Source organism: Muntiacus reevesi, chromosome 21 (assembly GCF_963930625.1).
Source record: "Muntiacus reevesi chromosome 21, mMunRee1.1, whole genome shotgun sequence".
NCBI classification, from domain to species: Eukaryota; Metazoa; Chordata; class Mammalia; order Artiodactyla; family Cervidae; genus Muntiacus; species Muntiacus reevesi.
The window spans coordinates 19,728,978-19,756,730 of record NC_089269.1 but is presented as its reverse complement, the minus strand read 5'-3'; the positions used below and the strand labels follow the sequence as shown (position 1 = coordinate 19,756,730).

The 27,753-nt window shown below is 36.4% G+C and overlaps 1 pseudogene; it reads right to left on the bottom strand.

Annotated features, from left to right (window-relative positions):
* Positions 1-567: 567 nt before the first annotated feature.
* Positions 568-27,753, bottom strand: part of LOC136152331 (small ribosomal subunit protein uS2-like) — a 37,327-nt pseudogene continuing 10,141 nt past the window's right edge.

The following is a 27,753-nucleotide window of genomic DNA, read 5'->3' as shown; positions in this document are numbered from 1 at the left end:
CCCATGGACAAAGGAGCCTGGTGGGCTACAGTCCATGGAGTCACAAAAGAGTCTGACACAACTGAGCAACTTAACAACAAACCATTTCTTTTTGTTAGGAAAACTGTCCTTGCTTTTCTATAGAATAATTTCCTTAGAGTTCACTGTATTACTCTGCTAGGGCTGTCATAACAAAATACCACAGACTGGGATGACTTAAACCACAGAAATTAATCTTCTCACAATTCGGAGGTCAGAAGTGCAAGCAAGATCAGGGTTGGTTTCTGAAGAAAGTGATTTTCTTGGCATGCAGATGCCCCTTCTAGGTCCTCACATGGCTTCTTCCCTTGGCTCCTGAGGGAAAAGGGCATGAGTTGTGGAGTCTCTTTCTCTTCTGATAAGGACACCAGTCCTGTGGGATCAGGGTCCACCTCATCTAGCCTTACATATCTCCTTAAGGACCTGGTCTCCAAATACACTGGGGGGAAAGGCTTCAACACATGCCTTTTAGGGGTACACATTCTATCCATAACACTTGTATTGTTGAATCCTTTTTTTCAAAGAAGGTGGTTATTTCCCCCCCCACCCTTAATTCTTAAGCTTAAGGAGCAGATTTAAACCACTAGGGGTTGCTCCTAGCCGTTCAGCGGCCTGAGCAGTGGGAGCTGCCCATGAGCCTTTGGTGGCGGGCTGAGCACCACCATCTCTGTGTGTGTGTGAGAGCCGCTCACTTGTGCCTGACTCCTTGTGACCCCACGGACTGTAGCCCACCCGGCTCCTCTGTCCGTGGGGATTCTCCAGGCAAGAATACTGAAGTGGGTTGCCATTTCCTTTTCCAGGGGATCTTCTTCACCCAGGGATTGAACCTGGGTCTCCTGTATTACAGGCAGATTCTTTACCATTTGGGCCACAGGGAAGCCCCACCACCACCTGTGGGATAGACACAGAGGACTCCTTTGTGCCTAGAGTCTATGACCTCAGATTGAGCAGTAGTAAACTCAGGAGCTGGACTGGCCCATTTGCCCTGACCTTCCTCCTTGGTCACGGCCTTTTTAGAAAACTCTTTAGTATCCCTGCAAAAGCAAACATCAGGCAAGAACTCTCCAGGCTGCTCAGGGGGCATGGTGCCACGTGTGTGCAGAACTTCCTAGGCCAACATCCTGCACATCAGACCCACCGAGTGAGTTCTCTTGCTGTAGCTCAGATGGCGATGTCCACATAACAAAGAGGAGAGCCTGAATCCAGCTTAGTAAAGCGTCCAGGAGTGAAGCAGTCACTAGTAGGAGTGGCTCCAGCAGCAGCAGCCAGCTTCAGTAAAGCTCGCTAGCCAATATTCCTGGAGGATATGACTGATATCAGCTGAGTTTTCAATGGCAACAATAACACAGCTGCTGGAAGAAGTTTCTCCCAGGTTCTCCTCAGATTTATGATGTGGTTGCTGTTCAGTCACTCTGTCGTGTCTAACTCTTTGCGATCCTAAGGACTACAGCACACTGGCTTCCCTGTCCTTCACCACCTCCCAGAGTTTGCTCAAACTCATGTCCATTGAGACAATGATGCCATCCAACCAGCTCATCCTCTCACTACCTTCTCCTCCTGCCCTCAGTCTTTTCCAACATCAGGCTCTTTTCAAATGAGTTGGCTCTTCGCATCAGGTGGCCAAACTATTGGAGCTTCAGCTTCAGCATCAGTCCTTCCAATAAATATTCAGGGCTGATTTCCTTTAAGATTAATTAGTTTTATCTCCTTGCTGGCCAAGGGACTCTTAAGAGTCTTCTCCAGCACCACAGCTCAAAAACATCACTTCTTTGGCACTCAGACTTCTTTATGGTCCAACTCTCACATCAGTAAATGACTACTGAAAAAAAAAATAGCTTTGACTATATGGAGCTTTGTTAGCAAAGTGATGTCTCTTCTTTTTAATACACTGTCTAGGTTTGTCATAGCTTTCCCAAAGAGCAAGTGTCTTTTAATTTCATGGCTGCAGACACTGTCCACAGTGATTTTGGAGCCCATGAATATAAAGTCCGTAACTGTTTCTATTTTAACCCCATCTATGGGCTGGAGGAAGCACAAGCTGGAATCAAGATTGCCGGGAGAAATATCAATAACCTCAGATATGCAGATGACACCACCCTTACGGCAGAAAGTAAAGACGAACTAAAGAGCCTCTTGATGAAAGTGAAAGAGGAGAGTGAAAAAGTTGGTTTAAAGCTTAACATTCAGAAAACTAAGATTGTGGCATCTGGTCCCATCACTTCATGGCAAATAGATGGGGAAACAGTGGAAAGAGTGGCTGACTTTATTTTTCTGGGCTCCAAATTCACTGCGGATGGTGATTGCAGCCATGATATTAAAAGACGTCTGTTCCTTGGAAGGAAAGTGGCGTGCTGCAGTTCACGGAGTCACAAAAAGTCAGACATGACTGAGCGGCTGAACTGAACTGATGAAGTGATGGTACCAGAAGCCATGATCTTAGGTTTTGGGAACTAAGTTTTTATGATGTGGATGCCGTCGCTTTTCCTTTGGTACTGTTCAATTTGGAAGTTCAGATTGGTGCCACCTGACGGGTTCCTGCTACAAGGAATTTGAGGACATACTCTTCCTTCATTTGTAGTATATCAAGGATTCTAGACACTGCAAAAATTTCCCTTTGAGTTAAGCGGGGATCCCAAAACAGTGCTGCATGGAACCCTCTCTCAGTAGCACTGAATGGCTTTTTTTTTTTTCCCCTTTAATGCATCATTCCTTGATTTCAAAGAGAAATTTGCAACATGGCAAAAATACACATTCTGAAGGAATCACTTCTTCTATGTGACAGTTTCTTTTACTGAAGATGTGTCTCTGTTTCCTTGCTTCAGTGTAGTAACTATGTCCCAAAGGACTCTTGAATTGTCACCCACTGATTTAGGAAATTGGATGATCTGGTAGTCAAATGTAGCTCTCTGAGTTCCAGGATTGAATAGTTTTGCTCTTTAATGTCTCTGATAGAGAATCAATAAAATGGCAAGAGAAATGTGCACTATTCATCTCCTTCACATGAAGAGGATGTGAGAAAAGATGTATTTTAGGGATGTGATTTGGGTGTTTTGGCAGCATAACAAAGACCGGGATATTCGCACTGTTAGAAACAGGTGAAATATACACCATAAAGGCAAAAAAAGAAGAAGAAAGAAATCCTAATATATGTGTTACTTAATTAGTTGCAAATACTGTAACAGCTCATTGAGCAATTTTGTAATCAGATGAGCCCAAGGGACGAATATGATCAAGTTTAAAACAGTTCATTTTCTTTGAATGCAGCTGTAAACAATGCCCCAGGAGATACTAGAAGCGATGAAACTACAGCGACTCTTTTAATAACATATTCAATCCCCAAAATCCATGAGCAGAAACACATATTGTTATGCTTTGAAGGGTAATCATAGACCCTATGGAGCCCCTTCCAGAGCAAAAGCAAAGATGCTGGAAACCTCCCACTAATGACCATCTTAATTGTGTGGCCTTCTTTAGGATGGTCTTTTCAAAGTATTTTTCATTTTTTCTTTGTATCTAAGTTCGTAGGGTTAAACTAATGCTGTGATTGTCATAATTGTTATTTCTCCCCCAGTGATTTTATAGCCAACAAGGGAACATTTAGCACCCACTGATTCTTTGTGGAAAATAATCTATTTAGGGATACTTGCTTCAGTTAAATCTTTTTTTTTTTTCTTTTTAATGCTTCCTTCTTTTATTTTATTATGGAGAAATCTGCACCAAGGCAGAACTGGAGCTTCCAAAGAATTCACTTGTCTCCCTATTTATTCTTTTCTGGAAGTAATAGGCCTCTGTTGATAGCAGCCCAGATGGGTGCTAAGAAAGCAATTATGATTAAAAACATGATGGGAATTCAGAGAGCTGCAGGATGTCTGCAAGTATCAAGGACTCTTGTTAAGGGCTTAATCCCACATTCATTATGGCTTCTTTTTAAGGATTGTCTATAAGTAATTTCTTGGTTATTAAAAACTTATATTTAACCCATCCTTTGTACAATACAATACACAGACATAATGTGAGTCAGCTCTTTGAACAATATTTGATACATTTTGGTTAGACACAGAAAGATCTTACATTAACAATCTCCCTTTAACTGAAGGAAATTTACTTTGAAAGAACACAGTAAACAAATGAAGTAGGATGATTTCCCTCAGCAGTGTCTGGCAAACACATTAAATGCAAATTTATTTCTCTTCCAGTCCTTCTTTCTAAAGCCAAGTATATTTCCCATAGAGAGGGGAGAAAAACCTGTGGTAACTGTAATATAACTATTTTTTTAAATTATATTTATATATATCTGTTTCTCTCCATATTTTTAAAAGGTAGAGATAAACAGTATCTTAAAGTAAAATTCAGAATTTAAAATGTAATCTGTACCTCAGAAAATATAGTTCCTTGGGGCCTTTGTGGCCTTGTTTTATATTGTTTTCATTTCATGAGAAGTTGATGATAATTGTATCTTGTTAATGTCAGGAGGTATAGTTAGCAAAATCAACCGTTTTCTCAGCCTAGAGAATCTTTAGGACAACTGAAAGACACAACAGGGAGTTGAGATCAGTGTAGGCCAATGAATTAATATGTTACTGGATTTTGGAGCATCAAAGAGGACCCTCCCTCGTGGGCATTAGTTCTTGGTAAGGATACAAAGAAACAGTCCTACCTATGACAAAAACAAGTTTATTAAGGAAAATACCTTAGCGAGAGGTGGGCCAAGCCAAGAAAGGTACTGGTGCTGGAATGAAGAGGTACAGTGGTTTCAAGATATGGCTTTTACATATTCATCTAGGTGGGCGTGGACTGACAGTTCTGATTGACAGCTGCAAGTTACCTAACAACAGGCTCTATTGAGCTTGTCTTTCCCATAATCCCATCTGTTATAATCAGATGTATGTGTGTATTGAATGTTTATGACCGCTTAATGGGCTCCCAGCTGCCTAAAGTCACTTGGGGACCCAGCTGTGCATCAAGGATTCACATACTGGAGTTGGAGAAGCCCCTATGGTTAGTTTGTATCCAGTGTGTGCCTAGGATGCATGTTCCAGAGTTGGAAAAGTCTCTGTGGTTATTTTGTAGATATTTGTGAGTTCTCCTGGGTCCAAGTGGCCCCTGACTGGGGTGGGGTTTAGAGTTCAGCTTGCATCCTTTTCTACTAGGCTCAGGCCTAACTCTCTGCCTAATAAATAGATGATCAGAAAATATACATTCGTATAGATATCAATTAAGGATATATGAGGAAATGTAAAAGGACAAAGGAAGAAGCCTGGTAATTGTTGAGGGAAAGTTAAGCTTCTATAAAAATTGTAGTTACTAAATAACTTTTCAAGACTAGAAGTACCTCAAAGCCCCAGCTCTAATTCAGAGCAACGCTGGGTTATTAGCAAGGCATGACCACCTAAGAAGAATTCTTTATTTGTAGGTAAGGTATAAAATCTGTGTGGATCACAATAAACTGGAAAATTATGAAAGAGATGGGAATACCAGACCACCTGACCTGCCTCTTGAGAAACCTATATGCAGGTTAGGAAGCAACAGTTAGAACTGGACGTGGAACAACAGACTGGTTCCAAATAGGAAAAGGAGTATGTTAAGGCTATATATTGTCACCCTGCTTATTTAACTCATATGCAGAGTACATCATGTGAAATGCCGGGCTGATGAAGCATAAGATGGAATCAAGATTGCCAAGAGAAATATCAATAACCTCAGATATGTGGATGGCGCCACCCATATGGCAGAAAGTGAAGAAGAACTAAAAATCCTCTTGATGAAAGTGTAAGAGGAGAGTGAAAAAGTTGGCTTAAAGCTCAACATTTAGAAAACTAAGATCATGGCATCTGGTCCCATCACTTCATGGGAAATAGATAGGGAAACAGTGAAAACAGTGTCAGACTTTATTTTCTTGGGCTACAAAATCACTGCAGATGGTGATTGCAGCCATGATATTAAAAGACACTTACTCCTTGGAAGGAAAGTTATGACCAACCTAGACAGCATATTAAAAAGTAGAAACACTACGTTGCCAACAAAGGTCCATCTGGTCAAGGCTATGGTTTTTCCAGTGGTCATGTATGGATGTGAGAGTTGGACTGTGAAGAAAGCTGAGCACCGAAGAATTGATGCTTTTGAACTGTGGTGTTGGAGAACACTCTTGAGAGTCTCTTGGACTGCAAGGAGATCCAACCAGTCCATCCTAAAGGAGATCAGTCCTGGGTGTTCATTGGAAGGACTGAGGCTGAAGCTGAAACTCCAGTACTTTGGCCACCTCATGCAAAGAGTTAACTCATTGGAAAAGACTCTGATGCTGGGAGGGATTGGGGGCAGAAGGAGAAGGGGACGACAGAGGATGAGATGGCTGGATGGCATCACCAACTGGATGGACATGAGTTTGAGTGGACTCCGGGAGTTGGTGATGGACAGGGATGCAATTCATGGGGTCGCAAAGAGTCGGACATGACTGAGCAACTGAACTGAAGGTATAAAATCACATGAAAGTTCTGTTTTAGGAAAGATTAAATGTATACGCAAACAAGAATAATTATAAAGCTTGGTGACTGCTTACAGTGAGGTAAACAGTTCTATCAGGATTCAGAAGAATAAACCATATAGCTGGAGCAATTGAAAGTTTAAACCAAGGGCTGAACTCTGTGGTCAGCACAGATTACATTGCCAGGAAGGGAGTCTTGGAAAGAGATCAGTTTGTGACACGTCTCTTTTATTTGCTAGACATATAGTGAAGGTGAATTTACAAGATGTGAAGAATTATATGATTCTTTATAGATCAGAAGGACAAAATAAGAACATTAGCTAAATATACCGGATGAAGGAAACTATACCATAACTAAGGACAAATTCTTTTTAAGAAGAGAAAGAAAACTTGTTATGGATACAGTGTTTTGTGGGTGCAATTACATAGAAAAATTTAGAAGAAGTCATCTACTTCAGAGAGCAATACTGATCCAAGATAAAGAGGTATTCTGGAATGGGCTTTACCACTCATATGCAGTAGACAACATCTTTATCTGGGATACAGGATATTGGGCTTCCTTGACTTTGGCCACTAACTAGGGTGAGTGGCATTTAATAAGATATGTCCCCTCTCTTGCTCTCATATTTTCTCTCTTAAATGGTAGTTCGGGCTAGATGTATTCATTATACAATTACTTCCTATTTTGTTCTAGGCACCAAACTTAACCCTACATACTGGTGAATAAAACAAAATTCCTGAAATGTTTTACTTATAGAATGCTAAGATTTTAAACGCAAAAAATAATGATATATCAGAAATATTGCAGTCTAGTCAGACCTTGGTGAGGATTTCAGATCTCCCTCTTAAGCCATTTGTGTTAACTTCATCAAGCTTCTTAACTTTTGTTTCCTTTTGTAATCTGTCTATTGAGAATAATGGTGATAACTGCCAAGTGATGTTTGAGATCCCTCTATATTCACATATGTAACATGCCTACTTCAGTGGCTGGTAGATAATGCTTACTAAATAGTTGCTGATGACTTTTTCACTTTCTAACTTTTACCTCTCCCTCTGATAATGTATTTCAGACTCTCAGGCATAGTCCTCTCAGTATCAGATCATCCATTTAATTAACGATAATTCCCTGATTGGCTCAGGGCATTTCTGAGTACTATTTAGAGAGCCTGCACAAAACAACTTTTTTGACATAAACTTTAAACTTAGGTCAGTTGTTCCCGGCTTCTTTAAAACATGTGATAGAAGTTTGGAGTTCCTTCTCTCTCAACATAATGATTCTTATATTCTTTATATATATATATAGTTTACATATCCTTCTGAGAATGTAACAGAAGTATAGAAGTCAAGAGCCCTCTTCACAGAAAAGTGTGCATACACATGGAACAGCGCACAATCTCATCCTGGTTCCAGGCCCCTTGGTCCCCTGAAGTCTTTCCATGTACCCCAGATGGAGAAGATATGACTTTTTTTTCTATAGAAGACTCAAATTTTAATTTGAATTTCATGAATTCCAAGTGGTTATGGAGCTTGAAAATCATCCTTTACCATTGCTAATACCACAAAGGGAAAACTTTGAATCAAGTAGATTTCACAGGCCAAGTGTGAATATTGATTTCAACCCTGCCACATAGCCTTCTGCACGCTGAGTGAAGAGACTATTCTGCCCACATTTCAAGGTGAGGTTCATCTACCCCAGTGATAAATACTCAAAACAAGGCACATGGGATCCAGCTGTCCCAAACCACAGCCTAGGCTGCTCCTTTAAGTGTCCAGGAGAGGAGTTAAATAATATTGATACTTCAGCATGTGGTGATGATTCCCTTGTTGCCACAGAATTGAAACTAAAAGTTATTTGAAGTTTTCAAATCTATGTCAAAAGGCAGATGATTCTGAAAGCCCTTTAATTTTGAGTCTTTATAAGTGAAAATCCTTAAAAGTTTAGATCTAAGTGATAGTTTATTTTGTGTAAGTGTAAAATACATAAAAAGGCTAAGCTTTATTAAAGTGAAAGTGTCGTATTTTTTCTTTTCATGTAATGTATGAGCTTTACATCAGATTTTTATTTATTTAACATGTTTATGGAATATCTTCTTTAAATTGGTTTTTGTTCAATTGCCTATGACAGACTATTCCCACTAAATATAGTGCTGAATCTCTTTGAAATTCATTTTCAGAAGATATATTGTGGACATCATTTCCTAATCCAGCCTGAATGTACTTATAAAATATCTAAAAATTTATTTTTAAATATAATAAGAACATGTTTTAAGATGTTATTATGTCATGTTTTGACTAATTTTTAATCAGGGATATTATTCCACTTCAAAGATGTATTGTTTTAGTGATCTTATATTTCAAAACATGTTAAAAATTAACAGATTAGTTAAATTTTCTGTGAGAATTTAAAGTTTTTATTCCTGTTACATAAGAAGAAAACATAAAAATTGTCTTCCACATCACCCTCTATGGTAACTACTAAGAAATATTTCTAGGAATGAATATATAATTTTTTTAAGTTCTATTGAAAAATCCATGTAAAACCTCAAAAAAAGTTACTGATTTAGTCTGGGTATAATATTTAATGTCCCCGAAGTTAGTAATCTTAAACTCTGTGTTAAAAACATTGCTTCATGTAACACAGACAAATAATTCAATTTTTACTTTTGGTGAGCATCAGTTTGAATCTTCTAAACTCAAGTTCAAAATTACAATTATTATATTGCACCAGAATTAAGTATATGTACTATTGACTTCTAAAATTAAATTACAAAGGAAGTTACTTCTTAATGTTCATCTTCTAACTCAGAAATATAACCCTCTGAAATTATTTGATCCTCAAATGTCACTCTGCTTAAATGAAGATAAATGGTTCACACAATATATTCTCTGTAGACATTAGATCTTTGCTTTGAAAAAAATAACAGTTTGCTGAAAGCACACGAGCAATTAGGTAAATGCATTACACATATAGATTTAATCCTGAAAACAACACTATGTGGGAATGTTGCCATTTTAAAAGTCTTTTGTAAATGTGTTATCATAACCTTAAATATATTTTAAATATAATTTATAATATACTAAAAATACCCATATCCATAATTTAAAAAATAAAAAAGAAAGAAAAAAAAAAGATGGAGACGGTGAGACTTACTTCACCTTTTTGGGAAGGTAAATACTTCCTAAGACTGGCAGAATGGAGAAGTGAAGCTATGTTCTCTTGACTCCAAATTCTGAGCTCTTGCCCACATCCATTATAAACGTCATATTAAATGTCTTCTCTAGTGCCACAACTTTTGAACTGTTGCAAAAACAGTAAAATTGGTATCTTACTACAAAAAAGCATCATACCACTCTAGTGACAAGTATGGCTGTGGAACAAGACTGCCTGGATTAGATTTCTGACCCCACACTCAGTGGTTTAAATTAACCTCTCAGTTCTTCAGTTCCTAAACCTGAAAAATCAGCGTCGTCATAATGCTAGTTTCATAGACATGTTATGGGAATGAAATGAAATTAGATCCATTCAACAATACATGGAAATTATTAATAAGGGCCCGGACATTCTCAGTCGTTCAGTAGGATCCAACTCTTTGGAGCCCTGTGATCCCAGAGCCTACCATTTTCCTCTGTCCATGAGATTTTCCAGGCAAGAAAATGGAGTGGGATGCCATTTCCCTCTCCAAGGGCCCTGGCAGATAATTGATATTCAGTATATGTTAACTGTTATTACAATTAACTATTATTATTGAATATCTTTCCTTCACATGTCATGTTGCCCTATAAAGAATGCAAGTTTTTGTCAGATAAAAATCATTTTATGTTTTTCCATAACTCTCTAATACCCCTGATTCTTGTTATATAAACCAAATATATAGGTTTCCTTCCATCACCCTCCAAGGCAACAAACTACATAATTTTTATCTGGACATGAGTATTTAATATTGAAAAATATTCTATTCTATGAAAACCCAGCCAAAGTCTAACACCTCTACAAAAAGAAGGAAAGGAAAAAGAAAAGACTAAAGAAAAGAAACAAAGCCCTTGAAGCTGGACATTTACATCACCTCTAAGAGTGCAAATAAGAATGCCTCCTTCACAGATTCCCTGCCAACACCTTTTCCTTATTTATACTGGGCGTACCAAGCTGTTTACCATATGGGTGTTATTTAGCCATTTCAATTGCCTGAGACCAAACTGAATGGCACCCACACAGACACAAATGTCCACACATTTTGTAATTTGAAATACTGAATAATAGTTAATACTATTCCGGATGAAAGACAAATGCTTTACCTTTTCATTTAATATTCTAATAGTATTTGCCAACATACTTCTAAAGACTTTTTCTTAAACTATTCACAATCTTTGGCTTTTCATCTTAGCATTTTTTTATTTTTTAGTTTTCAAGAAACAAATTTTCATCCATTCTGAGTTTTTTCTCATAATGAATGGCTTCACATTTTAAGTTAATATTGCTCCTTGCTTTGTTATTTGTGTTATTGCAAAACACTGCTATAAATGACTAGCAGAATGATCTATAAAGTCAATTTCCTAAGGAATGATTTGTTGTTTTAATGATATATGATCATGCCACTGGTTGCACCCTCCTCCAGAATAGAGAAACTTACCTTACCTATATAGCCCATCAATTCATGTTTAGTAAACAATAAATTAAATAAACAATAATTTACTGTAAGCAATTATAGTAAACAATAATTTACACTCTAAACTGTCAACAAGGTAATAATAGTATAAAGTAAAAAAGTAATACGAATAAGATAATGAAAGAAAATGTTGTTATTTCAAATGAATTAGTTTTGACTAGAGAGGAGTCAGAGAGTTTCAACTCATTAGCCAACATTTTATCAAATTTTAAAGTAGAACATCTTTAAAAAAAAAACCCATGGACAGTTAGACTAGGATAGGATCATATAATGCTCATATTTCATATCTCTCCCAATGCCCCAAATTACCTTTTTATATCTTCTGTTTATTCTATACTTTGTTCAACTGAATAGAAAAAAAAAACAAAAACAAAAACTATAAACAAAGAGCAACAGAAATCCCTGTGTGATTTAGCCAAATCATTTTACCTGTTTGGTCTTTGCACTTTTACAAAATGAAATAATTGAACTAGTAATCTCTGAGTATCTTCAAATTACTAGGTTTCTGCCTTTCTACTTCTGACAGTGAAAACCTCACTATATTTTTTGACAATCCAAAGGAAAAAGTTGAAATTTTAAGAATATTCTTGAGTCCCTGTATCTTTTATCCATTGGTTCACTATATGCCAGTGACCCAAGGAACCACAGTTATTCACATGTCCTCAGCCCTACTAGTTTGCCATCCTCCCACCATATTTCTCTTTTCTAAGCTAATTAGAAATAAATTAAAATGTAACACATTGATTTTAAAGATAACACATGAACTGTATTCAGTGAAATTTTGAGTTTTAGATGTTAAAAGTTTTGGCTTTAACATTCATCAGGGCTATATTCTGATCCCCCCCAAGTGACCATTTACTTATTTATTAAAGCACTTCATGATCTTCAAATATTTCACAGGGTCTTGTTACTCAGTAACACACAACTGACCAGTGGTTCTCATTACGTATCCTTTTTATATTTTTCAGTGGCTTTGGAGAAAATCCAAAATTTCTAATATTCACTGGGGAATGGATGACCTGACTTCAGCTCACTAGTTTTACTATTTCTCACCTCACAAGTTTTGGTCAAGCACAAAATTGCCTCTGGCTCTGAAACCAGAAATTACTGTTTCTTACTTTACTGCTTGAAGTTACTGCTGCTTCACCATCTGATTTGTCTTCATTCTTTTAAGCCAGCTTCCCAGAAAGCCTCCTTTTGCCTCTCTTAATGCCATAGGATGAGACGGGGGTCCCTGCTCTGATCCCATATCTTTCAATGTAAATATTGTATCATTAAACTTACCACAGTGGTTTATAAATATTGCTTCTGTGATTCTTATTTCTCTTCTAGATTCTAAGCTATTGAGAGTAAGAATTCTGTTTTCCTCATCTCTATATTCCTCAAGCTTAGTACAATGTTTGGCACATAGCAAGCTCTGTTAAGTGTAGGATACACACCTGAATCAGTAGTAAGTATCTATCAAATAGGGCAAATTGCCAGCATATGATAGATATTTGATCCATCTGTGTAAGACTCTGCAGGATCTGTAATAAAGGCATTAAAACAATAAAAAATAGGCACTTATTTATATTGCCAGATAATTTGACACTTAACTTGAAGAAACATTGTGACACATGGCGGATGTTTATCATCATCATGTAGGATGTTCCAGTTTCAAAGAGCATCACAAGTGATGCAACTGGAAAGTGGGAGGAAAGCTGCACATCTCTGAAGCCCCCCCGGACTCTGTTCTTGGAAGGGGATGGAAAACGAAGGAGAAACTGTATAGAGGGCTGTGCACAATTGCCAGGGTAGCTGTGTTCAGCCACGCTCCAGTCCTGCCAAAGTGGAGGTGGTACATGGAGCATGGTCTGCAAAACAGCAGATGAGGGTGGTTTGGTCCCCATGGAAACCAGATCTCCCATTGAGAAGTAAACATATTTGGTACTTTTGTAATCAGTACCAATCAAAAGTGAAAAACAATTCATTTTTATTGTACTCACATTGTCTTAAGAGAATAGATATTTGAAGTCAGATTCACCAGCCTCTACTTCCATTTCTAACATAAACTTTATCAAGTTTTGGCTCTGACGTGAGATTTTAAAAGTTTCTCACTTAACTCTGTGACTTAGCTTTATATAGAACTATTGGGAAGGAAATATAGTTAAATGATCAACATAGCTAAAATATGTATTTGAGTATACAGTTGTCCACTCCAGAACTTCACTTACAAACACGTCTCAGTATCACAAGTCTTCTGCAATGAAAACAATGATAAATGAATCTAAATAAGCAGGATCCTTGTCATAGGCCACATGATGTTACTTCAATGAACCTTTGAAATGTGTGTTAAACTTCCAAGAATAGTGGGAAGTACTGTGTTTCATCCTAATATATTTATTAGACAGTCTTTGTGCTGTGTTAGTTGCTCAGTCATGTCCAACTCTCTGTGATCCCATGGACTGTAGCCCTCCAGGCTCCTCTGTTCATGGGATTCTCCAGGCAAGAGTATTTGAGTGGACTGCCATTCCCTTCTCCAAGACAGTCTTTAAGAACCATTGAAGAAAATATTCAATCCTGTTCCTTGAAAGTTTACCTCTTAACATTACATTTTCAGGTGAAATAATACTCTTTCTATTCTCATTAGTCAAAAGGCTTGGTTGGTATAAAGATGAGATACATGTCAATGAATAGTAGATATCTAGAAAATTCTATCTAATGTCCTGCCACAATAGGAATTTTATAATTTATTATGTAATATGTAATAAAACTTTATGTATACACTCTAATTTTGGAAAACTAAAATGTTGCCTTCTTGATTATGTATTTATGAAGCTATAGCACTGAGATACAAAATAAAAGGTTAGTTCACTAACTAAACATTAGAGTCTAAGTGAAATTAAACACCTGGATATTCTAAATAATGGGATATTTGGCGTATTATAAACAAAGAATACAGATTACAGTCTCCCTCACATTTAATATGCAACTTTCAGCATTGTTTAAGTAAAAGCAAAATAATAGGAGAATTCCATAAATATGAATCCACCCTAATACATTTATATGTGAAGTCTACAAAATGCTATGTCTAAAACTTGGCAGATTTGTCTAATTAATCCCAACACACTTGCCAATCTTATATAAGATTGTTCTTTTTACATCATTTATAGAAATTGGCATGCATGTGTCTAACATCTCATAAACACTAAGAATTCTTGCTGCTGTCTATTTACTAGGTTTGGATACATTTTAAAGGGACATATTCCAATAAAATGTGATGTTGTCATGGCTGATGATGATATTGTAGAAAATTTTCTAATATTTTTGTTGGAAATGTCAATAGAATTTCATATCATGTTCCAATATAACATAAAGTTCAAATTTATTGCAACTATCTTAGCAAACTTAAAAAAAAAAGAAAGAAAAAACCAAGATTGAAAAAGCAACCATCTCACAGATAAGCACTTTCCATGTGTACATGCTGTTCTGGAACAGAGCATTTCAAAGATGGCCTATGAAAGCTGAGACAAGGACAAACCTCAGCTGCAGGGGTTTCTGACCTTGCTTATTACTAGGATTGAAGGGTCCAGGGATAGGAGGGATTTTTTTCAGCCTATTTGCCCAAGTTCTTTACAATTACTTAATACACCGCCCTGCTCCCGTACCTGACCACCTATGCGGGCTTCAGTCAAGTACAACACTCCAATGTTTTCCTCTAACTCTGACCTCACTCCCCGTCTTAGTACATCCAGGCAGCTTTGGAAAATTACCAGAGATTGAGTGGCTTATAAACAACAGAAATGTATACAGCAAGGCACTCCTGCATAGCACAGGGAGCTACACTCAATATCCTGAGATAAACCATCGTGGAAAAGAATATAACAAAGACAGTATATGTGTGTATGACTGAGTCACTGTGCTGTAGAGCAGAAGTTAACACAACATTGTAAATCAACTTTAGTTCAATAAAAATATTTTTTTTTAAGAAATTTATTTCTCACAGTTCTGAAGGCTGGGAAGCCAGAGTTCAAGGTGCTGGTAGATTCAGCATCTGGTGAAAATCCACTTCCTGGTTCAAAGATGACTTTCTTTTTACTTTGTCATCACCTGGTAGAAGGTTTGAGTTAGCTCCCTGGGTTCTCTTTCATAAGTGCACTAATCCCACTTGGAGGGCTCCACTCTCAAGACCTAATTACCTTCCAAAAGTGCCACCTACCAATGCCAATCCATCAGGGATTAAGTTCAGCCTATGAATTATGTGGGGACATAAACATTCAGTTTAGCACTCCTTTACCCTACTTCCTTTGGCATGTTCTACACATTTCAAGAAACACTTATTTTGCTGGGAAAGGACATAATAAAATTAATATACAAATACCATTATCATAGAACCCCAATAATTAATTATAATATAACTAATAATTTTCCATTTAATTCAATGACCTTTCTAATTACAGTCTGTCACCGTACAACAATATCGAATAAATAGTTCCCCAATACAGGTGTTTTCTACATTTGGCAAAAAGTTAAAATTCATTTCCAAAATGAGGTCAGACCTGAAAAGTGATTTCTTCTCAACTAGCCAAAAATTTGGTTGCTGTGAGTCTCAGAATCAAATTCAATTACATATGCTCCATGACTTAAACAGTTTAAGGATGTTTGTGGTTGTTGTTTAGCCACTTCACAGTCCCTATCTTCTATCATTTATTATATTGGTTAATGTCTAGTGAGGAGACAGAAAACTCACCAGTTATTCTCACACAGATAATATAGAAAATTGTTAATGGGTTTAAAGTTGATTAAGACACAAGGCAAAGATGGGGCCCTGGGTTATTGCATGGAGCAACTGGAGGAAACAGCAGCCATATGTAGGGCTGGAAAACAAACAGAAGATGGTGGAATTATTAAAACTGAGATGCTCTGCGAAGGGTCTCTGAGCTGGCACTGGTTCTTAGCCCAGAAAAGGGACTTTGAGTGGCTGGAATTCAGACCTCTGTGGAGGGGGACTAGCCCACAAGTTTTGGTGTTTCTAAAGAGGTGCAGAGGAGGCTGTTTCTGAAAGTATTCAAAAAAACTGCAAACTGGATTCAGCTGGTGTGATTGGAACCAACTATCACTTAGTTGGACTAAGTGAAGTCCAACTTAGTAAGGACTTCCCTGGTGGCTCAGATGGTGAAGAATCTGCCTGCAGTGCAGAAGACTTGGGATCGATCCCTGGCTCGGGAAGATCCCCTGGAGAAGAGAACAGCAACCCACTCCAGTATTCTTGCCTGGAGAATTCCATGGACAGAGGAGCCCGGCAAGTTACAGTTCATGGAATCACAAAGAGACAGGACTGAGTGACTAACACTAGAGTGAAGTAGGGAAGCTGGAACGATGCTGGCTACAGTGGAAAGCCAATGGGAACAAGAAGGAAACAGCAAGTCCCTTTTTCTTTCTCTAACCTTTTTGCCTTCCTTTAGCATCCCACTCAGAGCTTAAAAGGGAGCCAGCTGCCCATCCGAAAATGTGGTCTGTGGTGTCCCAGCCCAAACATTAATGAAGATTATATGGCGGTGGGTGTTGAAACTGGGAGACAATCGCTAAACAACTGACACTGAATTCACTGAACTTTAAGTTATGTGTGTGGATAACTGTCTCTTCAGCCTAAACATTCCTTCTTGAAAGCAGGAAATACGTTTGTATCCATCCCATTATCTGGCAGAGTATCTGATGTAATGTTGTTGCTGTTGTTGTTGTTCAGCCACTAAGTCTTGCCTTGAATCTTTGTGACCTCATGGACTGTAGCCCATGAGGCTCCTCTATCCTCTACTATCTCCCAGACTTTGATCAAATAGTTGCTGTTAAAAAAGTACATAGTTAATGTATAATGGCCTATGTTCATCTATGTTTAATATTAGTCTGTTAGAAACAACAATTATTCTAGTTTTAGAATTTTAATTCAATCTCCCTCCCCCCAAAATGATGGGTCTATTGGTTATCACTGCCAGCTTAGTGGTAATCAGCAGATTTAATATGTATTACTTATTTGCATAAGAAATTGATGTGAAATATATTGTCAGTCCTCTCACTTAAGAGGACATAAAGATCACCTGGATTAAAAAATCAGCTAGTTAAACATTGGTTTACCACAGAGATTCTGATAGAGCAGGCCTTGTGTAGGACTTGAGAACTTGTGTTTCTAACAAGTTCACAGCTATGCTGATGCTCATCCATGGACCACATTTTAATTTGATACTGCTTTAATACAGAGTTAGAATGTGGGAGCCTTTAAAAACTGCTTTACACTTTAGTTTGATAAAAATATTTATTGAACACATTGTATGTATAAATTACCCTGTTGGGAACTGCAAAAAATCCAGCAACAATTAAGATATATTCTCTCAAGGAATTTATAGTTTAATAACTTAGTATAACACATAAAAACTTTAAATAGGGACTAAAAAGTATAATTAAAGTTCTTTGGGACACACAGAGGAAGAAATAATAATTAATGGATTTTTTGGTTTAATTTTGTTTTGTTTAAAATACTGCAGTTAAAAAAAATTAAAAAAAATAAAATAAAATAAAATACTGCAGTTGACTTTGGGAAGTTGACTATAAATCATGCTTTACTCATTTTTATCTGTTCATAGTAGATGGATGATATGATGAGAATTTCCCACTACATATCAGTATTATCTGGCTTTAAGTCTTTCTTATGCACATCAATAATATCATCTTCTTATAGAGAGTTTAATTGATCTATTTACCAAAAAGATGTTATTTTAAGACCAATAATTGGGGATGTATTATTGGTATATTTTTGAAAAAATTTGAAAAAAATTTAATTTTTTAAAATATGACATTATTCACATGTTATGTTTATCATGTTTTTTTCTTTTTCTTATCAAGAAAGAAAACAAATAGCTTTAAGATTAACTTAAATAGAAAGATATTTGGATGAATAAGGTGGCATGTTGAAAAAAGTTTACAAAAATTTAAAAGAATATAATATGGTACAAGCACTGTTTTATCTCAGTTTGAAATAATATATAAAATGCTAGCAATTTGTAGATCATAGAACAAGCATTCATATTCTTGTTTTTGGTATGTGTGCTTAGTCACTCAATCACGTCCAACTCTTTGTGACCCCACCAGGCTCCTCTGTCCATGGAGTTTTCCAGGCAAGAATACTGGAGCAGATTGCCATTTCCTTCTCCAGATGATCCTCCCAGCCCAGGGATCAAACCCGAGTCTCCTGCGTCTCCTGCACTGGCAGGTGGATTCTTTATCACTGTATCAATATATTGTACCCTTAATCTTTTATTTCCCATTATTTGTTAAAATATTAAAGAGCACTGAACAGGTTAACATTATAATGTAAAGTCTTTCCACCTGAGAATTTTAATTGCGATTGAAATACGGCAAAAATGGTTCTAGTACTTAACACTAGATATGGTAATTCTAAGGTAGCAAGTTATCATCATCTAGATTCAGTCCAGATTATCATACAGTAAGTTAAACTGAAATGTCCCCCTTAAAAATGACTCTGCATATTTGATGGTTATTTGGCAAAGCTATCTCCTTGACTCCTTCACCAAAAAAGAATTACCTCACCAAAAACAATGTCTTGGACATACTGTCTTTATGGACTGATCCTATACTCTGGTTCTCAGTGTATGTCTGCGGTGAAGGGTAACTTAAAGTAGATAAGTGTATCATGTGTGTCTGCACACACATGTGTATGTTCCCTGTCCTGATATCATGCTTCTCCTAGATATGCAGGTACACTTACACAACAGGACGTTCTCTATTCCTTTCATTACTTGGTACTTAAATGTAAACTGCAGTGGTTAACTTTCAACCTGGGGGTAAAAGGAGGCAGGTCCTGAGTCTGTTATGATCCATCTTAGTCAGTATATCTCAAGCTTGATAAAACACTGAAATTTCCTGAGAAACAGACGGTCTCAATTTTTTTGGTAAAAATCTTCCCAGATGATTATAAAGCATAGTCAAGTTTGCAGCTCGTTATTTTAAAATTAACAACGAGGTGTTTTGTTTTATCACCACATTCTTGCCACTTTCCCATCCGAATCTGTTTACCTGAATCCTGCCAATCTTTGATTAAAACAGGCATTGAGTTCTTTAGTGATGGCAAAAAAGAGCTTATCCTTCATTATATAACAGTGAGCATGTTTGGGGGATGTCTTAGTTCAGAGGAATAAATAACTGTTTGTGCCAATCCTATATAAGGTATTGTGCTAGTTACCACTGGAAATACAAAGATGAATTTGGTGGACCATTTGCAATCAAGGAGCTTGAAATTTGTGGAAAGAAAAACATATGCACAAAGATTTTTCATATTAGAAAAAGTTTAAGGCAGTTTTCACAATACTGGCTACACATTTGAATCACCTGGTAAGTTAAAAAACAAAATAATACTGATTGCTAGTCCCAACCCTAGAAATACTGATATTAAATCTGAACTGCATCAGAAGTCTTTAAGTGTTTCTCCAGGGTTCACAGCAAGAAAACAAAGTGCTACAACAATGGGGAAACGAAAGTTCTTTGAGGAAGAGGTAGCATTTAGTATTAATAGAAACTAATCATCATGAGCTTACTATATACTCAAATCTTTACATGATTTAACTTAGTCATCACAATGACCCTTAAAACTGGGTCATGGAAAATAAAGTAAATGGAATCCTAGAAAACTTGAGTAACTTACCCAAAGCCAACCATCTGGTGGAGCCCAAACTGGAACCCAGAGATTCTGACTTCAGGATTTCTTCTCTCCAATGCTGTGTTATTCTTCCTAAAGAATGGAAATTTAGGAGGTAAATGAATGAAAAAACACTTCAGGAAAACAGTTTGGAGTTACATTAACAGGCAAGGGGCCTGGAGCCAGTCTTAATCCCCTTTGAATTTCTGCTCTCCCACGGATTCCTAGATGGCTCAGATGGTGAAGAGTCCACCAGAAATTCAGGAGACCCAGGATCAATCCCTGGGTCAGGAAGATCCCCTGGAGAAGGAAACGGCAACCCATTCCAGCATTCTTGCCTGGAGAAGTTCATGGAAAGCGGAGCCTGGTGGGCTACAGTCCACTAGGTCACAAAGAATCAGACATGACAGCAACTTTCACTTTCGCACACTTTCCCATTCTCCAGGCATTATTGGTGACTAGTCAGTTCCCTAGTTACTGTGCGCCTCGGTTTCCTCATATGTACAAGGGATCACAAGATCAATTGTTTGAGTTGTTGTGAGGATGCAATGAGTTACTACATTAATGTTAGCAATCATAATTATTGTTTTGAGGAAAAAACTAGTGGAAAGCTGAAACACCTGGCTGTGGAATGGTTGAGGATCTGGTGTGTTAAATCATGAGGAGTAGAGTGGCCTATAGTTAGCATGACTGTAATTCTAGGTCTGTATCCATTTTCTTGTAATAATTGATAGTGCCTGTTTTTTCTTAAATGTGGGACAATAAGGAGAAGATCTATCATAATGATAACATACAGGCATATCTCTTTTTATTGAGCTTCCCAGTTACTGCAGTTTTTACACAAATGGAAGGTTTGTAGCAACCCTGCATTATCAGATGATAGCATTTTTTAGCAATAAAGCATTTTAAAAATTAAGGTATGCTCATTGTTTTATTAAATATAATGTTACTGTACACAGTTGACTACAGTATAGTATAAATATAACTTTACATGCACTGGGAAAGCATAATGTTTGTAAACTCACGTTATTGCCCTATTCACATTATTGACATGGTCTGGAACAGTACCCGCAGTATTTCTGAGGTACACCTGTGTTATGCTGTAACAGACCAAGTGCAGGGTTTAGAGGGAGAACCATTCAGTAGGACTTTGAGTTAAGAAGTGCCTTAATCAGAAAATAATAAGATCTGTGCTTTATAAAGATAACTCCAGTAACAGTGTGTTGGATGGATTGCAAATTGTAAAATTTGACAATTTCCAAATGCAAAGTGGTGTAAACACATGCTTTGAGAAATATAGTGGGCACTTGGGGACATAAATCAAGGGGAAAAGATTGAGAATGGGATGTATCCTAGGAAGACTGGATCTTTAATCTTTGAAGTCAGGGACCAAGCCAGGAATTGTTTCATTATTAAGGCCATGTGTAGCTTGAAACACTCAAAAAGACCCAGCCTCAATAACTTTGGCCAAATTGCCAGTGGTGTGTGGGTTTGGATTTTTCTCACTCCAGGAAATTATAACAATTCAGACCAGACTAGAAAGCACAGGGTCGTATCTCATCATTTTCGGCCCATGGCCTGGCAATGGGGACTAGGTAGCCAAGCTCAGCTGTGTAATAGTGGGAAGGAGAAAGGAGATAGTGTGAGTGAAGAAAGGAGACGAGAAAGAGAGGCGACTGTCAGCAGACCTTATAAAAAACAACTGCCACTCATTTGAATGAACAGTGGAGAGCGGCTCTTAGGGACCAGTAAGGCCCATTGTTTTCCTCACTTTGATGATTTTCACGTGGATAAGATACGTCAGCCCGAGATGGTTTTAAAAGAACATATCACCTCTCACATAACTTTCCAGAAACATGGCAAATAACAAGTGTGACTGCAGAGTGAACCTATGACTGGAAACTGAAGCCAGAATTTCTGCATTCCTCGCAAGTACCCATAGTTCTTTTAATTATACTCAGGGCTTGTAAACAGGAAAGTGCTTCATAGATGTAGAGAATCCAAGAGGTAATCCAAAAATAAAATAAAATAAAATAAATATATGGTCTGGCACCACCAAACCAGATTAAAGCAACATTATTTCCTATGGAAGAGAAATATTTTGGAAAAATAGAAGTAACAATGGAATCACAAGCAAAATGCTACTTATTTGTGACTGAGGGAGAGATTGTCAGTTTTGATAAATACAACAAAGATGTTGTATTTATAAAATGAGGGAATAGGAGGGAAGTGACTTACATTTTAAAATTACACCTTTAAGGGAAAATAAATATTTATCTACCTATCATCACATTTCCAAACTTTCCTTTGAGAGAGAGAGAGAAAAACAAAAATCCTAGAGTCCATTACTTTGATGATTACTGAAAATCTTTTTACATTTCTCTTCCATCTATTTCTATTATTAAATATCTCCATCTTATTTTACTAATTCATGTTTGTCTAAATTTTTAGGTTTTACAGGCTCATTAGAATTGTTTTGCCTCTTATCCAGATTTCCATCTATGTAACTTTAAAAAATCTCTGATGCCAATATGAAACTCATAAAATTTGGTAGTGAATCAGACCAACAATTTAGGAGGTAGTTTCAGGGAAAGTTCAGTTGTATTTAAAAACATCTGCAAAGTACTTTTTCCCTGGAGCATCCAGAAGGCACACATGAAGTTGATTGTGACTATTAGACATGAAGTATTTCAATCAAAGTTATCATTCCACCAGAAGTAATCATTTGTTCCACTTATTAGCAATTAACATGTGGCTTGTCACGTGATTCATTAGCACACTTCTGCTGGTATCCAATTTGCTTTCCCAGAATTCCTCTCACACTCCCTGGCAGGAAGTCACCATGGTGACATCTGTTTCTTGTAGAGCTATCAAGAACGATAAGCCACTTCTTGTGTTGCTTAAGTCATAGATTCTTTCCCCTTTTCTCCAACAGCTAATATGTTCTTTTTCTGCCATATGGAAAAGATAAATACCAGAACTTAAAATATCAGAATAAAAGAGAAATGAGAATGAAACTCTTTGAACATTGACCATGAAGGAAATACTTATGGAGTGTATTCAAAGGTGTTGGACTCTTTGTGTTATTTTTATTAAATTAGTGACCACATCAAAAATATGTTGGCTAGCAAAATTTTCCTTTAGTCAGTCTATTCAAATATTCAAATGGACACAAACTGTTAAAACCATACACCCTTTTCAGTTATTTATTGCTATGTAACAAACACCCAAGTCTTAATATCTTGAAATTACATTTTATTGTTATCCTAATGAATCTGGGGCTTGCTTGACTGAGCTCACAGGGTGGTCTCAGATGAAGTCTTCTGTACCTTGCAGGAGATATCAGCAGGAGATACAGTCATCTCAAGACTCAACTGGACTATATAGCCATAATGGTTCACTCATGTGCCTGACAGTTGATGAAGTTTGTTGGCTCTAAGTTTAGCTGGTGTTATAAACTTTAGCATTTTAAACCTATCTCTCCATGTGTCATGGGCTTCCCATGGCATGGTAGCTTGGTTTCAAGATGGAGTGTCCAAAGAGCAAGTGTCCCACAATACCTAGGCAATAAGAGACAAGTTTCTTGTGATCCAGATTCAGGAGTCATATGGCATCTGTTCTGTCATATTCTAGTGTTCAAAAGTAAGTTACAGTGTCAACTTAAGTTCAAGAGAAAGGGACCACCCAAGGGCCTGGATACACCAGGAGTCATGCTTCACTGGGGAGCCATCTTTGAAGATCAGTTACCAGACCTCAAATTAAGGATTTATATAAAAATCCAGAGAGAACCTCTATGTAAAAAAAAAAAAAAAAAAAAAAGAAAAAAACATTGAACTTAAACAATTTATAGACTCGAGGCCTAAACTGGAATAGAATATCTATTCTCTTAATGTCTCAGGTTACTCTACACAATACCGAAAGATCAATATATTGAGTTTCATCTTTATGACAGTATGTTAGGAAAAATATGTTTCATAAATCAGGTTTCAGACCACTCCCATTACTGAAATATTTTAGGTAAAAAGTTTCCTTTGAGTATTGATCATTTTAAATAATGATTGCTACCATTTATTTAGCATTCACAATGTTCCAAAGAATTGTTACTTTCATAAAAAACCTATAAAAGAAGTACGATTATTTCCCCCACTTTATGGATATATCAATAGAGAGAGGCTCAGAAATTAAGTATTTACTAAGAACTACATAGCTAGTGATTGACAGAGCTACAATTTGAATTTAAAGAATATGGATCCAAAGTGCATGCTCTTAAATATAAGATCTGCTGTGAAGACCTGCACTTAGACACAGTATCACGTTAACTAGTAATATGGTTGTGTTATCCTGCAACAGAATCTAAATCTAGGGCAGGGTTTTGCCTAGTATTAATTTCCTACAGCCAAGGACCACTAGAAAATACTTGGAGTTGAATAAGTTGGGTTTGTTTTACACCATAGCATGGAAGAACACACATCTTGGAAAGCTGTGGTATCTGCAAGAGAGTTTTAGAAACAGCTATTTTCAATTTCAGCTTTGGTTGGATGACTTTGGGGAGGGCTTAAGGAAGGGAGGATTTACCCAAGTCTATAAGCTGTCAGAATTTACTAGGGTTGGTAAAGAATCTGCCTGCAATTTGGGGGACAGGTTTGATCCCTGGGTTGGGAAGATCACCTGGAAAAGGGAAAGGCTACCTACTCCAGTATTCTGATCTGGAGAATTCCAATAGGGTCACTAAGAGTCAGACACAACTGAGTGACTTCCACTTTCCTTCACTTTGAGATGCTATCAGAAAGTGAGTGCAAATCTATGATTGGCTATCTCAAAAAATTCTACCTATAAAAAGAAGAAAAGACTAGGGTGAGGATCAACCTATAACTAGTGAAGAATCAGCAGCCACTCAAGTTAGTCATGAGAAGGAGATGATTGGTATTTTGTGGTTTACACAATGACCTTGTTTTTTGTTGGCACCTAGACAAAATTGTGCAATGGTCTTGCTTTTGTCTCATTTTATCATGGTCTCAGAGTGACCTCATCTGATCTTGGTATTCTTTGAAATTGTTTGTGTCCAGAAGAACAGAATGGCCTAGCTGTGAGGGCCAGGCCAAGTTTTAAGACACTGGGGCCTTGTTGCTCATGTCAGGCCAGTTTCTGGCTATCAGGGACTGCTTTTATTATTTCTTAGTGGGTTGAATTTTTCAGGTGAATAGAGTATGTCCTATTTCTTTTAGCACATTATTATTTTAATACTTAAGATGTTGAATTAAATATCTGACAGATACTTTACATTTGAAACTTGTAAGTTCTAGGTAATATTAATAAAATATTTCATTAAAGATCACTTTATTTATTTTTAATTATCAATATGCATCATAGTTTAAATGTGTTATTATTATAGTTGGAGGAAAACTTTCCCAGAAAAAGCAAATCTCTAATGTTTTAATTGACTTAAAGGGAGAAAGCTTGATATACTGACAGACTGATTTTATATTAATTAGGTATTTGTTTTAATATTTATATTAAGCTGCTTTTACATTAGAATTGAGCCTTGAATAACATGGGTTTGAACTCCATGGGTCCATTTATTTATTTATTTTCATGGGTCCATTTATATGAGGATATTTTTCAGTAGTAAATACCACAGTACTATACCGGTCCGTGGTTAGTTAAATCTGTGAATATGAAACTGTGGATACTAAGGAACAGTGTGTAAGGTGGGTCAATTATAAATTGTACTCAGATTTTCAACTGATTGGAGGGTTGTAAACCTGCATTTCAGTTGAAAATCTGCATTGTTTGAGGGTCAATCTATAAACCCTGCATTGTTTGAGGGTCAACCATTATTGCTTTTAGCATCATTTTCTATACTACTTGTATTAAAAACACACACACACACACACACACACAGGTATTTTGAGTACAAATAAACTGAGAAGTCACTGGGATATATAAGATTCATAGGAATCCTATGTTTAATGTTGCTAATATACTGCAATTAAATAGACTTTTTTTTTTTTTTTTTAAAACACACTCAGCCATCTTGGATAACAGGGTCAAATATCCTTAAGTTTTAAGGCGGAGTTCAAGAAAACAGATCCGATACCATTCAGCAGTTGCTAAAATTCAGCATTCAGGTTAAGGAGTGCTACAAGGTATTTCAGTAGAAAAAAAATTATTCTGAGTTCCTGGAGTACTAAATTTCATTTCTCTAACTACACAATACTATTTATCCTTCAAGATTCAGTTCTGTTTTCCACTCCTTTGCTTGAGATAGACATTCATCCTTAGTGGCTCCTAATATCCTGTTTGTAATTCTGTCATAATTTTTGTCTTCTCCATTAGACTGTAGACACCTCAAGAAAAGGGCCTTTCATCCTCTCACCTTAGTGTCTAACGCAATACTTGCCCTCTAATCTATACTCACAAAATGCCTATTGAGTGAATAAATGAAAGAATGGATGAATATTTACTTTTTTATTTTTATTTTCAGTTTGGATACACAGGGTTAAAAACAATTTTCTTTCTCAAAATTAACAAAGTTATAATACTATGGCAAATGAAATTGCAATCTAACTTCATGACAGTGTGCAATAAACAGTTTATTTTAAAAATAACTTTGTAGCATATATGATCTAACAATCCTTTATGTGAAGTTGCATTTTTTTTTCTGTTTCCAGAAGACAAAATGTTTTCTAAAGGCTGTTTTATTGTTTTGTTCTCAGAATTTGTTTCAGAAAATACAAAACAGGTGTGGATCATCTGTAGTCATTTAAAGAAACTAATAAAATTAATGAATTTTTAGTGTATATTTCAAAAACATATGCATATTCATTTCCTGTGCAAATGAAACAGTATTGATATTTATAAATGCCATATTAAAAGTCTTTAAAATTAATATCATAACTTCAAAAAATGAACTTCAATGTCTAGAGTGCTAATAGAGGAACCAATAAAACAAACTTGCTAATTTATTGTTAATAAAGTTAACTTATTATTATTTTTAATTATTGTTTAACTTAATTACTAGTTATTATTGTTAATTATTGCTAAGTTAATAACATTTCTAGATATTTATAGCCAGATATATCTCATTAAATAATGTTGCTATATACTGTTATTCAGAAAAAATTTATAATTTTCTTTTGAAGTCAGACTTTTAAAAAATGTTTTGCTCCATAAATTAGTAGATGACAATTATGGAATTTATCTTGTGTTGATTCTTCCCATTGTTAAACTTAACTGGAAAACAACAGCAACAAATACTGCCAACCAATCAATAATAATACCATAAATTGTTATTCTAAATGGACTAATTTTTGCATCTCTTACAATCTCATGAAAGGTTATATGTAAAGAAGATCTTGTTGGACTCCCTAAATAGCTCAAGATAAATATAAGGAGAACATATCCAAGAAAGAGTTATTTTCCTTTGTTAAAAGAGAAACTTAGAAATATTTTATGCATGCTTCCCAATAAATGTGTTGGATTGTTTCCATTCTGATACGATTAATTAATTAAACAAACCAACCGTAGCAAACTCAATGAAATACAATCTAATTCATTATTCAATTTAGAAATAGTTCAACAAATTTATGTCACTTAAAATTAATTTATATAATTAATAGCAATTTAAATATTTCATTGATTAATAATTAACTACATTGGGTTAATTAACTAATAATAATTAACTACAGTGGGTAGCAAATGGCCACCCAATCCTATTTTTTCTGTCTGGAAAATTCCAGGGACAAAGGACCCTGGCAGGCTACAGTCCATGGGATCACAAAGAGTTGGACATGACTGAAGCACACATATATCATATATCTTCCCAGACCTTTATTCTGAGGGGAAACAAAGTCCTAAAATGAAGATTAGAAATACGTGTTTTTGACTTTGTCCATGTAGCTCTT